The sequence below is a fragment of the Drosophila takahashii genome, chromosome 3L (assembly GCF_030179915.1).
Source record: "Drosophila takahashii strain IR98-3 E-12201 chromosome 3L, DtakHiC1v2, whole genome shotgun sequence".
Lineage (NCBI taxonomy): Eukaryota > Metazoa > Arthropoda > Insecta > Diptera > Drosophilidae > Drosophila > Drosophila takahashii.
In genome coordinates, this window is record NC_091680.1 from 29,845,679 (window position 1) to 29,860,067 (window position 14,389).

Here is a 14,389-nt window from a genome sequence, read left to right on the forward strand (position 1 = left end):
TAAATGAGTATGTGCTCACGATTTTTATTAGTTATTGCGTTTTTCTTGCGTGTGAATGCCTGAACAAGATTACGCAAAAAGTTGTACACATGATAAAAATCTATAACATATCTAGTTCATATTTAATAATATAAGGTTTTTTTGTGAACAGTTTAAACTATACATAAAATATTTCTGTGTGTACAAAATATTTAAGGGAGGAAATGTATATTCCAGTCCATTTTCCACGCAGTGGATGTGCATGACTGGAACAGACAGGGGAGGATTCCTTGCCCAGTTTCCAAAGTCATTTCAATGGTTTGATAAACACATCGCGTCTTCGGTAATAAAATTTGACTTGTAAATAGTGTAACGAAATATGAATTCTTACATTATATATTAAAGGCTTAAACTTACAACTTCCAATCGATTGTTTTGTGGCTTAAGGCTTTAAACATTTATAGCAATGACATACATTATCGAGTATTTTTGGAACAATTGTTTTTTGTGTCATTGTCGACCAACATACTAAATTTGTTAGTGACCACTTATTTTTATGTGAAAATATATAATAATATATAACTTTTGTGTATTCACGTTGTGTACTAAAAATAATACTCTCACACCATACCAATGAAAGCATAAGGTCTGTACTATCTAAAATTATTGGAAAAATATAAAAGTATAGTAAAAGTGTAAAAAGTTCTTTGTGTTTTTTATACAAAATTACCGAACCAACGCCCAAGATAATACATATATTAATGGATAGTGTTTCCTGTGCATCTTCAAAGAGTTCCATGCCTTTTGCATACAAAAAACTTGAATATGATTAATATTTAACAATATATACTACTAAAGTTCAATACTTTCGGAGCTATAGGCTACGTAGGGCTGACAACTCAAAAGCGATATTCTTACTATATACGTTTTTGAATGCTTGGGACATTCTAGGTATTACATGTTCTAAACAAATGACAATTCTATTAATGGATTACTCACTTTTCGAGAGAAAGCAAATATTTCCGAGATTTCAGAGGACCACCTAGCGGCGATTACTTTATTTGTTCATTCCCTTTGCCGAAAACTATTCAAAATTAAATAAAATGTTAACAAAAAAAAATCTTTCAAAATGCAAGCGCACTTCACTTATGTGATGTGTGGGCGTTAGAGAGGCCTTAACAATAAATGCTTTGCTTAGGAGCCCGTAAAACGTTTGTGTTCTAGATTTAATTGTTTCCGCAGATCTCAGCGTTCATGAAAACTGACTTAGCTAGATCGATTCGGGTAGCGATCAAGAAAAATATTAATTTACAGAGTCAAAAAGGCTTCCTCTACCTGTTATATACGAGTAAAAAGTAAATTTTTTTAACATAAAAAATTTGTAAGCCGAGAAAAACAACCGTTCTCATCGAAGTTTTTTTCAGTTTTTTGATCTCTAAAGCTAGCCAAGATTGACACATAATACAAATGCTTAAATCAAAATCGATGTCATCTCGGTTTTGAGTCAAAATCTCCCAAGAGGGCCATCCCTGTTCTACCGGAGTTATAGCGGTACCAAGATGGCATTTTTAACACTTTTTCGTAAAAGGTGCAATCCCTGTTATTCAGCTAAAGGGAGCGCGTGGAAGATGGAGATATAAAAATTTGATAGCGCATAACTTTTTAACGAATGGTACGATTTAAAAAAAGGTTTTCTAAATTTCGATAGGTATACGTTAAAACTGCGTTTTTACTTTAATCTTTAAAGATCTTAAAAGATGTGGGCGCCAGACACATTTTAAACTCGTTTAAGGCGATTGTAGGCGTTAGAGGAGCCGTGGCCCTCAGCTGAAACAAACTTGCACTGCGTAAGAAGCCCATGAATATTTTTTACTGTAAACTGGTGTAATTGAGTTACCAAAGTTGGGACTTTTGTCAGTCATAAAAAATAAATGGTATTGAGAACACTTTTTATTAGTATTGCTAATAATTGTATTGAATTGAATTAGTATTGCTTTAACAAAAAAGAAAGCTTACTTCTCAGAAGTATTAAAAAATGATTCGATATGCTTTGCGTTCAAAATATAATTATTGCTGTTTTTGTACACTATTGTACAACATTGCTTAAAGTTTGAGCTTTTTTTAGTGTAGGTAACACTGCACATATGAACAGTAGAAGTCTCCAAAAAAGTCGAAAGCCAAAACAGCGCCCAAAAATGTGGGAAAAATACCAATTACTTAGTTTGGTTCGGAAAATGGAAAAACGCGATAACTCTTTTTCATCCATTTTTATAAACGATTTACGATCTAGTTTAAGACAGGAACCGTATAATATCTAAATCACAATAACTATAAAAAAAGTACAAAACAGTAATATAACAATATTAAGCGGGACTCTTCAAACTGCCTATTTTTGAGAAGTAGCTTACATGCTTGAGGTGGTAAATGCGGCATGAAATTTGTTTCAAAAGTTTTTTGAGGGATTGTCAACACCAAACTTATCCTTGGGTCCATATAAATGGCAGCCAACAAAACTTCATTTTTTAAAAGCTTACCTTCATAGCAAGTAGCATAGCATAGCAGTTCCATCCATAAGATGACAAAATCGCTGTAGACTAATTGTTCTCCTGCAATTTCAACGTTGCACCAAAGAGTATACATTATATAGAGAGGGCATAACTCTGACTTTCTGTTCAAACTGTTGTCGGCAAGGGGAAAAGGGGGAAAGAGCTTGTTCTATTTTTAGAATTCGTTTATTGAGTACACAATGCATAAGTGTAAGTGGGCTTTGTGTGTATGTGTGCGAGAACGTGGCAACACATTTGCGACAAAATTTCATTTTTGTAATTTCTATAATCTAGGGCCAACAACATTTAAAAGTCGAAAAGGATTTTCTGTCCAACATTTTCAACTCGGTCTATGGTCGTGCTGGTTAAAGCGTTGATCAGCGATGTTGATGCGAGTTCGATCCCCGCAAGAGGCAGACGTTTTCTAATATTGTTTTTTTCTTTTTTTGATGTTTCGAAATGTATATATTTTTTTTTATTATTTTAGTTAAAAGCTAAACAATAATTAATGGTAGAGTCTTGCAAAAAAAGAAATCCAATTGTTATATATTTCTTTTCTTGTAGATTAACATCTTAAGATTATACAAAAAAGTTTTAAGTCAATCTAAAAGAACTTTAGAAGTTAAAATGTAATTAGAACTAGTAAAATTTTTCTAAAAAAATAATTTTTGATTTTGCACGGCTTAATAAAATATTTTAAGTAAAAAAATAAAATATAAAACTTCCCAGGGGGCGGGTTTTTTCTCTTCTTAAACGAAATTTAAAAGCAGAATGGAAATTCGTCACGTTTGGGCACTGTTTGTGAAGTGTCACTGTGAAGGAAGTAAGAAAAACAATTTTAAAAATTCCAAAACAATTCACAAAAACCTGATGAGTGTCCTAAAAATTAAGGACATAAGGTGTCTTTGGATCAAAAATGCATCGTAGAAGAAAATATTTTTATTTAATTTTAAACGCTGTTCACAAATGAAGATTTTTAAACTTTGCTGTGACTTTAAAATTTTGAATGCGCCCACCTCCTCTTGTGGTTGAGTTAGATTGAATTTTCCAAAACGACCGAATAAAAGAGACATGTAACTATTTAATTCCGAGAAGATTACCAAAATTGGTTGTCCACTCTTGAAGATAAATCCCAAAAGACGAAGAAAATTTGTGATTTTCTTAAATTAAAGATACCGCAAATACCAGAGCTGATGGACTATAGGCGTAGTGGCAACTTATGCTTAGAAAAGCCTCATTTATCGAAATAAAATGGTGGCAGGCCTGGACACCGACCCATGTCACATTTTGTCGGCCTGTGTTATACTTTGAGCGATTGAAAAAAACTCAACAAGTAATTATTAAAATGGAGTACAATTTATAAAAATCAATAAATAATCATTAAATATTGATTTTTATTATATCACTTATAATGATTACGGTCCCTGGTATAAACTTTTAAAAACGCGGTTATTAGTTTACAGGTATGCCTAAATACAAAAAGTTGTTGAAACCTTATGAACCTTATGTTATGAACTATTCCACATAGACCCAACCCGACATGTGGGCTGGGTGTTAGTGTGTTGGTCCCCCGTGCTGTAAGCACGAGTTCGATTCCCACAGAAAATTTTTTTTTATACAAAAGTCAACCGCTTTTAAGCGGTTTATACAGAAAGTTTATTTTTTTCTTAGCTGGATATGTGTTTTGTGGTTCTACCCACAAGTGCACATTTAAATAATTGTAAAATTCTACGTAGGACAGCTACAATCACATTTTGAGTGATATTTTAAGCGAAATAATTACGCTCACAAAATAATCATTAGTTCTGAGCGAATGGTGATTTTTATTTTTTACTCAAAAACAAGAAAGGAAGCTAACTTCGGCCAGCCGAAGCTTATATACCCTTTCAGATAAAGTAATGCTCATTCGGTGCAGTTCCAGGGATTCCAGATTCAGCGTTTCTATTTTAATTTTGTTTATACATAAGTAGTCAAAAATCAAAACGCTTACTTCCTACAAAGTTACAATGAATTTTCTGATATTTGCTTGAATATTCCTATGGGAGCCTTAATATATAGTTGTCCGGTTCCGACATATATACTACCTGCAATAAAAAGAAGACTTTTGGGAAAGTTTCATCCCGATAGCTCAAAAACTGAGAGACTAGTTTGCGTAGAAACAGACAGACGGACAGACGGACAGAAGGACAAACGGACAGACGGACATGGCTAGATCGACTCGTCTTGTGATGCTGATCAAGAATATATATACTTTATGGGGTCGGAAACGTCTCCTTCACTGCGTTGCAAACTTCTGACTGAAATCATAATACCCTCTGCAAGGGTATAAAAATATAACTCGTAAATTCATTTTATATATGGGAGGGGGGATTGCGGCTGACTGGCAAAAACCGAAATTTTACAATGGTCTCAATATTATATATAAAAAAACAAGAGAGAACGCTATAGTCGGGTTGGTGTCCAGACTATCTAATAGCCGTCACTCAGCTTAAGGAAGTGCGAGGGAGATGGATTTATAAAATGTTGATTGCGCATAAATTTTTAATGAATGCTCCGATTTGAAAAATGTCTTCTACAATCCGAAAGGTATAACTATGTATGGCAGTCCATGTAGTGACGAAGCGCACCAGACGAAGGCGACTACTATATATACACGAAGAAATGAAAATCTGCTGTGATTGGCCGATCATAATGAGTGATACACCAATGGAAACGTATCACGCAAACTAACAGGATTGCATACCAAGACTTTAAGAAAATCAATTGACTTGGGAGAGAGAGTGGTGAAAGTAAAAAAGTGAAAGTTCGAAATTTGGAGTTGTTGGGGCCGGGGGGGATAAATGCTCCCTCGCAATGTTTTAATTGTTTTCGTATTGAAAATACTCGTCGAATGAGGGTCATAGGATAAAATCCGACGCTCCGTTCAAAAGTTATAGCCAAAAGAAGATTTTCTTCGTCTTCCCAAAATGAAAATTTAATTCTGTTTGTCAGTTTGTGAGTTTCTCAGTTTGTCCCAAAACGTTGGTTTAAAGATCTGGAAATTTTATATGGTGTTAAACAGCTCGATATTAGAAACATTGGTTCTACCACTTTTGAATAAACATGCTAGTTTAGCGGGAAAATAGCTATAAATAGCGAAATTTGGGAGGGCTGTAACTTCTGTACTACTAAAGCTATACCCAGAAAAAAAATGACCTAAAATGTCAAAAAATTGCCTAGAATTTAGGTAAAAATGGCGTAAAACTGGAGCTAGTGCCGTTTCCTCACTGATGTACATACTGTAGTATTTTTTTGGGAATTAAAAAAATGCTGTTTCCTGTCCGCACGGGAAAGCATTTAGCATTCAGCATTTATTATTTCGAAAACAGATGTGCTTTGCTTTTAAATTCAAAATATTCAATGCTAACAAAAATTATCTTATTTTTGTCATGTGTTTTCTGCTGAAATTCAGAAACAGCTAGAGAAACAGCGCAGGCACGGAAACACAAAGGAAAGCGTTGAAAGCTTTTCATGAGGAAGACATTTTTCAAAACCTGAGATATGGGCATAATTTCTCAAATACTAATCCGCAAGCAGGAGATTTGAACAATCAAATGTATTGACCATGGACAATAAAGATTTGAATGTTTTATTAAGCTTTTGTTTGCATTATATATTGCTATGCAATGCACATTAGATATTTTTTTGGGATCATTTTATTTTTGATTTTGCAATCCTTCGGTGGTCTTATCGATATGGTGGTTTGTTGCCTGTGACAAACCTGAGCGGCAAAAGATGGGTCAGGTTTTGTTATTTGCAGTTATTCGTAATTTTTTTTTTCTGCAGAGAAATCATCTATAGTGGGCCTTGATAATTTCGAAAATTTTGCGATGGCCGTTTTGTCGATAGTCAAAAAACACTCAGATATTTGGTATTTTAGGCACGAGAATATCAAAATGTAGTAGCATTTATTGTCGAATGCTCTTTTCTCCCACCTCTAGAACCACTTGAAAATATTTGGGAAAAATGTAACATATACCAAAAAATGTCAATATGCTACATTCAGCTCTGGTGAGGAAAGGGCATAAGTCCTTGAATGGCCTAAAATTTAGGATTACATGACCTAAAATGTTAGGCCATTAATGGCCTAAAATGGGGTAATTTTTGTCCTAGATTTTAGGTAATTGGCTGCCTAAAAATATGAGAAAACCCCTATCGAAAATTTTAGGCTTTCTTTGGCCTAAAAATATGTACTGAAAAATGAATCTAACTCGAGGTCAGTGTCGGCTTAGTCTTCAAGAAGTCGTCATTTTGCCAACACACAAAAAGGAGCGAAGAGGTTTTACTGTACATGCATACAACCTGTATACAGACTTGCACTATACCTCGTTGTAAAGGTATTCTTCTGAACGTAAATTGTCTAAATACAACATTTTAAAAATTATAGCAAAACAAAAATTTTTTAAAATGACTTTTTAGTTTTTTTTTAAATTGTTCAAAAACGATTTTTTTAATACTTTTATCTGTATTGCCTTTGAGATTCCCGAAATTTTTGGTGTATGTCGCGTTATTGTAAAAAGTCAGGTTTAAAAGTTATTCAAAACAGGAGAGAACGCTATAATCGGGTGCCCCGACTATCAGATACCCGTTACTCAGCTAAAGGGAGTGCGAAGGAGATGGAGATAAAACTTTGATCACGCATAACTTTTTAACGAATGGTCCGATTTAAAAAATTTCTTCTTTATTTCCATAGGTATTGATAAACACAATAAAATTGCATTTTTACTTTTCCGAAATATTGAAATTTTTAAAATCGTATTTAAGCGATTGTGGGCGTTAGAGGGGGCGTAGCACCCTTTTGAAACAAACTTGCGCTGCGTAGGAACTCATAACTTGTAATTCTGCATACAAAATGTCAATCTTCTAGCTTTTATAGTTTCCGAAATCTCAGCGTTCATACGGACGGACAGACGGAGATGGCTATATCGACTCGGCTAGTGACCCTGATCAAGAATATATATACTTTATAGGGTCGGAAATGCTTCCTTCTAGCTGTCACATACCTTTGGACGAATACAATATACCCTTTTACTCTACGGGTATAACAAAAAAATATACACTTTTTCTAGCTCAGAATAACTAACGCTGCAATTAAAAAGTCTGTGAAGACTAAAGAAGAAAAATGCTGGAATAAGTAGTTTGCTAGGGCTAGCCGAATCAGTAAATTTTAGAAAGTGTATTTAATGACGACTGTAATAATTTTTCGTCACAAACGTTGATATTAGAACTTTTGTATGTTGAAGGCGCGATCGTCACTAGTTTTTTAACTCGTTAAGAGGTGCTTTTATTTGATAAACATACACAACAAAATTTATTTTATTTATACTTCTCGGAAATCTTTAAAGGGGTGGGCTCCAGAAACATTTTAAAATCATTAGTGGGCGATTGTGGGCGTTAGAGGGGGCGTGGCGCTAGGCTGAATTAAACTTGCGCTGCGTAGGAAGCCAAAGAATATGTGTGGGAAATCTCAACCTTCTAGCGAGATCTCAGCGTTCATACAGATGGACAGACGGACATGGCTAGAACGACTCGGCTCGTGATCCTGATCAAGAATATATGTACTTTATGGGGTCGGAAACGTTTCCTTCTAGCTGTTACTGTTACGATTACAATATACCCTTTTACTCTACGAGTTACGGGTATAATAATTTTTCTAAATGTCAGAAAAGTTTTTTTATAAAATTCTGTTTCTATGGTCTTTTTTCTTGATTCAAGAAAACAATTTCTAAAATTCAATTTTCTAAAATTTAGGAAAACGAAATTTTTTTGAGTGTAGCGATGCAGATATGCTTATATATAAATATATTAACACAACTTAATGCCCTTAAGCCTGCATAAAACTTAAAATTGTTAGTCCGATTTAAATAATTTGTTATTACTAAAGCAAAAAAATTGCATTTACACTTTATAATTTGTAAAGATGATTTTTTTAAGGCGATTGTGGGCGTAGCGGTGGGCGTGATCCTCGGCTGAAATAAAATTGCGCTGCGCAGGAACTCCTAGAATGTATGTATGGTGAGTACAAACTGTATAGCTTTTGTAATTTCCGAGATCTCAGCCTTGATACAGACAGATGGATATAGCTAGAACGACTCGACTAGTAATCGTGATCAAGATATATTTGTTTATGCTTTCGATCGGACGTCTATAACCTATAGCTCCTAAAGAAACAATCGGATATAACTTTTAAAGGTAAATTATTTATTTTCACGTTTTGTATTTATGCTACTCTAGTCAAATTTTCATTCGTGAAATCCGCAAGGGTATTAAACTTTCGGCTCGCCAAAGCACTGTGGGCAAAAAACCCGTGTTTGGTGCTTAAACTGAAGCTTAAAACATATTGCATTTAAATTTTTTTCGTGTACCTATTATTTGAAATTAAACAAAATTTTGCATTTTTTTTTATATGTGTCCCCGCGCAGTAGTTAAAAATTGATTTTTTATTAAGTAATTGTTAAAAATTACACATGCCAACAGTATTGCCACCATTTTATTTCGATAAATGAGGCTTTTCTAAGCATAATTTGCTACTACGCCCATAGTCTATCAGCTCTGGTATTTGCGGTATCTTCAATTTAAGAAAATGGCCCTTTTTCTACGTCCTTTGAGATATTTTTGTTACTCTTTTCGGAGTTACACGTCTCTTCTATACGGTCCTTTTCGAAAATGTAATCTAACTAAACCAGAAGAGAATTATAAAAGCCTAACTTGTGAACAGCGTTTAAAAATTATAAAAATATTTTCTTCTGCAATGCTTTTTTGACCCAAAGATACCTTGGCTCTCCGAATCGACGGCTCTCCCATGGTGAAACTATACAAGGTGGTCTCGTCAGCTCTGCTGAGGACGTTAAATATGTTTACCTCTCTGTCTCTCTTAAGCGATAGAATGAGAAAGCTAGATAGAGACTGGCACAAATAACGTCCTCAAAAGAGGGCAGCTCTCGCGACGAGATCACCTTGTATAGTTCCACCATGGGCTCTCCCATTAACTATTCTAACGGTTCTCTCTCCATTTTCTTCGAGTGGGTCGCCTCTCTCATCGCCTTGCTTGCTGCGGATCTTCGAATTGGCTTTCCGAATCTTCGGCTCCCCCATCACCGTATCTGCCACTACCTGGAGTTCTGCACAACTCTTTAATCTCCCACTGCCTGCTCTTCTGCACGCTTCTCTTAACTGCCTGTTAACTGGACAGTGTCCCAACAATCACTAAAATGAGTGTCGTCATCTGTTCCGAAAAGAAATGCGAGTTCAATGGTGTTATCATTGGAGATAATTATTTGTCTTGTTGGCTTTGTGACAATTGCGCTCATGTAAAATGCGCAGGAATGGGTCAAAACGGCCGTGTAGTCGATTTGATCTTGAAGAGATGCGGCTTAACTTGGTTCTGCCCTACCTGCCTAGTACTTACTCAGCAGATGAAAGCCTTCATGAGGCAAACAAGGAATGCGCTGCAGAATTTCGTAAGCAGCTGATCAGCAGCTTTGAAATCTTCTCAACTATGGAGACGCAATTTCTCGACTGTAAACTGCTTAATAAATCACCAAAGGGAAAGATTGCGAATAATAATAAAAATTCTCTTCAAATTCCATCTCCCTGCACTGCTGCAGTTGGTATTCCGTCACCTATTAGTGCGAGCCTGAATTCAATCTTGGCTGTCAACAACTCAGCTGGACTAGGCACATCGGGATTGCAGTCTAGTTTCGCCTTTAACAACACCTCACCTGGATCTGAGCCTGGAGCATCTGGATTGCAGCCTAACCAAAATACCGATCATGCTACTACAATCCCTTCGGCCGCGCTTCCTTCGAGCCAACCCGCTGCTAATCAACCCCCCAGTGCTATGCCACTATCAGGCGTGGCTCCTAGATCCAATGCGGCGGATCTACCTCTCAGGGGCATTGCACCTAATAGGTCGGTTTCTCGTCTCAATCCGGAAGACACTGCTGATTGTGTTAAAAACTACCTGTGCCAAAAATTGGGTGCATAACCTAGTAGTATAAGTGTCTTTAAGTTTAATTTCAGACAACCACGTGATATCGCTTTCTTTTAAAATTTCTCTTCCAGAATCTATGTTTTCTAATGCTTTAGATCCAACAATTTGGCCGGAGCACGCTATAATGCACGAATATATCCGCAAAGGCGCATCTCAGGATCCCAATTCTGTTGATGCAAAAAACTAAATCGCTCAATATCTGTTGCTTATCAGAATGTTCGTAGTCTATTGGGGAAACTAAAATGAGTTTACTCTAACAGCACCTTGCTGGATTTTGACATTATTGCTACAACTGAATCCTGGCTCAACTCAACTGTTTATGATCAAGAACAATTCGTTAACAAGTTTTCTATTTACGGATTAGACCGCCCAACTCGTGGTGGTGGCGTTCTAATTGCGGTACTAAACTCTCATTCTTCTGAACTTTTTCCTTATGATAATATTCACAGCATTGAATTTATAGCAGTTAAAATTACTACCGATAAATGTAATGTATTTCTTACTTGCTCCTACATACCCCCTGGCTCTGATCCTGCTATTTATCTTCATCACCTTTCAGCTATTTCTGTCGTTTCTTTATCTGTTGGTGACGCCGATCAACTTATTGTCCTGGGTGATTTTAACTTACCTCATCTTTCATGGCTTCCTAACTCAGACTCTCATATTTTATTCCCTGAAAATCAACATGAATTTGTAGATGGGTTAACTAACTACTAATTTGTCACTTGGACCAGTTAATTGCATAAAAAACTTTAGAGAAAGGATCCTTGACATAATTTTTGTTAGTGATGTGTCTGTGGCAACCGTTTCCAGATGCGATCCTATGTCCACACCGGAAAATTTGTACCATCCTGCTCTTTGTCTAAACGTTGATATAAATTTTGAAACCACGAATCAGTCTGCCCCACAACGCGTTAAGTGTTTTAGGAAAACCGACTATATTGGATTAAATTCCCACTTGGACCGTCTAAACTGGTCGACCTTATATTATATTATATTATATTATATATAATATATTATATATAATATATTATATATAATATACTACTACTATATTATATATAATATATATTTTACTGACCTTAATAGCACAGTTCTTTGGTTTAATGAATCGGTTTGCTCTGCCTTAGATACCTTTGTCCCCGAAGTTTCCGTTGAAAACTCATTAAAGCCTCCTTGGTTCTCCAGGCATCTAGCCTATATCAAAAACACAAAATCGCGTCTTTTTATTGCTGAATGTAGACAAAATATTAGATCTGACCCTAAAAAATTCTATTCCTTTGTAAATTTTAAAAGAAAATCTAATGTATTTCCCCCATGGGTCCATTTGGGTAATCTTTCAGAATCTTCCGATACTAACATTTCTAAGCCCTTTGCAACTTTATTTCAATCTACATACTCTTCTCTCTCCTATAACACATCGACTAGTTATCCATACGCTTTGCCTCACATTAATAATATCCACATCCCACCGTTTACAATCAGTGACGTTTTAAATAGTATGTTGACTATTGACGAGTCTTTCTCTTCAGGTCCTGATAAAATTCCGAGTTGCATAATCAAACAGTGTGCTGCATCTCTTTGCGGCCCGATCACTATTCTATTTAACCTCTCACTACAACTGTCATTCTTTCCAAGTATTTTGAAGACATCTTTTTTAATCCCTCTTCACAAGAAAGGCTCTAGAACTGACGTTGGTAACTACCGAGTTATTGCCAAGCTGTCTGCGATCCCTAAGCTTTTCTAGTAACCTGTCAGATTCAGCATATGTGTAGTTCAATTATTTCAACATCCCAACATGGATTTGTTAAGAAACGTTCTACTTCTACGAATCTTCTCGAATTTTCGTCCTTAACCCATTGCAGTTTTCTCTAGAAAAAACAAACAGATGTCATTTTCACCGATTTCAGCAAGGTGTTCGACTCGGTTAACCACTCTTTACCTCTTCATAAATTATCTCTTATTGGATTTCCTCCCTACTTACTTGATTGGATTTCGTCATACTTGTCGAACAGATCTCAACGTGTATTGTTTAAAAACGAAGTATCTTCTCTGGTAAATGTTACTTCAGGCGTACCACAAGGTAGTCACATGGGACCATTACTATTAATTTTGCTTACTAATGACCTCCCACAGGTGATGTCCCACTGCACCACTTTTATGTATGCGGATGACGTGAAAATCTGTATGTCGTTTTCTAATTTAAGTTCACATCTTCTTATTCAGTCTGACCTCAATAGTTTCCAGTTTTGGGCCTCAAAAAAACTTGCTATCACTGAATTATTCAAAATGTAAAACAATGTCGTTCTCCCGCACTACTGCCCACACAACCTCGTACACCCTTGGAAACTCCTTATTGGAGCGTGTGGAGAAAATTAATGATCTTGGTGTGTTGTTCAATCAAAAACTTTGTTTTAATAGCCATATCTCAGTTATAGTCACTAAAGCTACCGGTGTCTTAGCCTTTATTAAGCGTTGGGCAAAAGAGTTTAATGATCCGTATACAACTAAATCGCTATACGTAAACCTAGTTCGCCCAATAATGGAGTACTATTCTGAGGTATGGAGTGTATGGAGTATGGATACGTATACCAACAGAATTTAATAGAATCGGTTCAAAAACAATTTTTAATATTTACTTTGCGCAACCTTAATTGGGATCCTGATCGGCACTTACCACCTATTTGTTTAGGCTAGAACTGATTGACCTAAACGCTTTAAAACACCGCAGATTTTGTAACGGTGTAATATTTATACAGAAACTGCTGAGCGGTGCGGTGTATTCTCCAACTTTGTTGAGAGATATCAATATTGCAGTCCCCTCAAGATACACTCGTGCCTTCCGTCCTATCCGTCTACCAATTGTGAGATCTAATTTATCCCTTTATAAACCATTCCGTGTTTTATGTACTAATTATAATTTAGCCTACCAATGTATATATTTTGAGTCTTCTATTGATTTTATATCCTCCCAAATTTACTGTCACCTCGATTCACTAAACGTATAAATGTATAAATTGTTAAGTTGTTAAGTTAGCTATCCATAGTTAACTATAAGCCAAATAAATAAATAAAAAAGTAAATTGAGAATACATTTGGGGAACTACTGATTTTGTGGTCAAATTTTGATAATAAAGCCTAATACTTTATCCTTGATGTTTCCCCCTTATTTGTCCCCGTTTTTGGAGAAAAAAAAACTCTAAAAAGACTCAATTACAAGGTAAATTACTTAACAAAATTGTACTGAAAGTGAGTATTTCGCACTTAATGTTAGTACTTGGTTTTATTTTAAGTAAAAATTCTTATTTTGAGTGCAAAGTTCATGAAAAATTCTCTCTGTGCACTCATCATCACATATTTGGCTAGATAAACGCAAGTTTACCAAAAAGGAGCAAAAATTGTTAATTGTATGGCAACAAAGACACTTTTGTTTTTACTTCTTTGCAACTCTGTGCCAATAAAAACCCTTCAGTTCTTGCATCACATTTCGGTGACAATTCCTTAGGCCAAACGCTCGGCCGCTGTCGACGACAACAGTGCATCGACGTGAAAGAGAAACCGATATTTCTATATTGCGCTCTCTTTCCTTGTCTTATAATTTGCCAGCACTCGACGCTAGCAGAGACAAATTTCGGTCGGTCCGTCATTCTTTTTTTCGTTTTAAGCCTAGTACTCAGTACAACAAAAACTGCTAGCTAAGCATAGGAGTAAGCGAGAGGCAAATAGGTAGCTAACGCCTTTAGCCGGAGACTTTTTCCTACCTCGGTACTCAGTTGAGCTAAGGAAATAGTAAGAAAATACCACAAAAATAGTAGATTTAGCGGATGAACTC

At 35.7% G+C, this 14,389-nt stretch overlaps 1 protein-coding gene across 3 annotated transcripts in view; it reads left to right on the plus strand.

The window, feature by feature from the left end:
- Nucleotides 1–271: 271 nt before the first annotated feature.
- The window catches only part of nAChRalpha4 (nicotinic acetylcholine receptor alpha4), a 510,593-nt gene continuing 496,475 nt past the window's right edge, over nt 272–14,389 (plus strand). For 2 of the 3 annotated variants that reach the window (XM_070215893.1, XM_070215894.1), the window contains exon 1: nt 272–625. The gene's annotated coding sequence lies outside the window, so the exon portion shown is untranslated. The remainder of the gene's footprint in view (nt 626–14,389) is intronic. The other variant, XM_070215892.1, reaches the window with a different exon arrangement.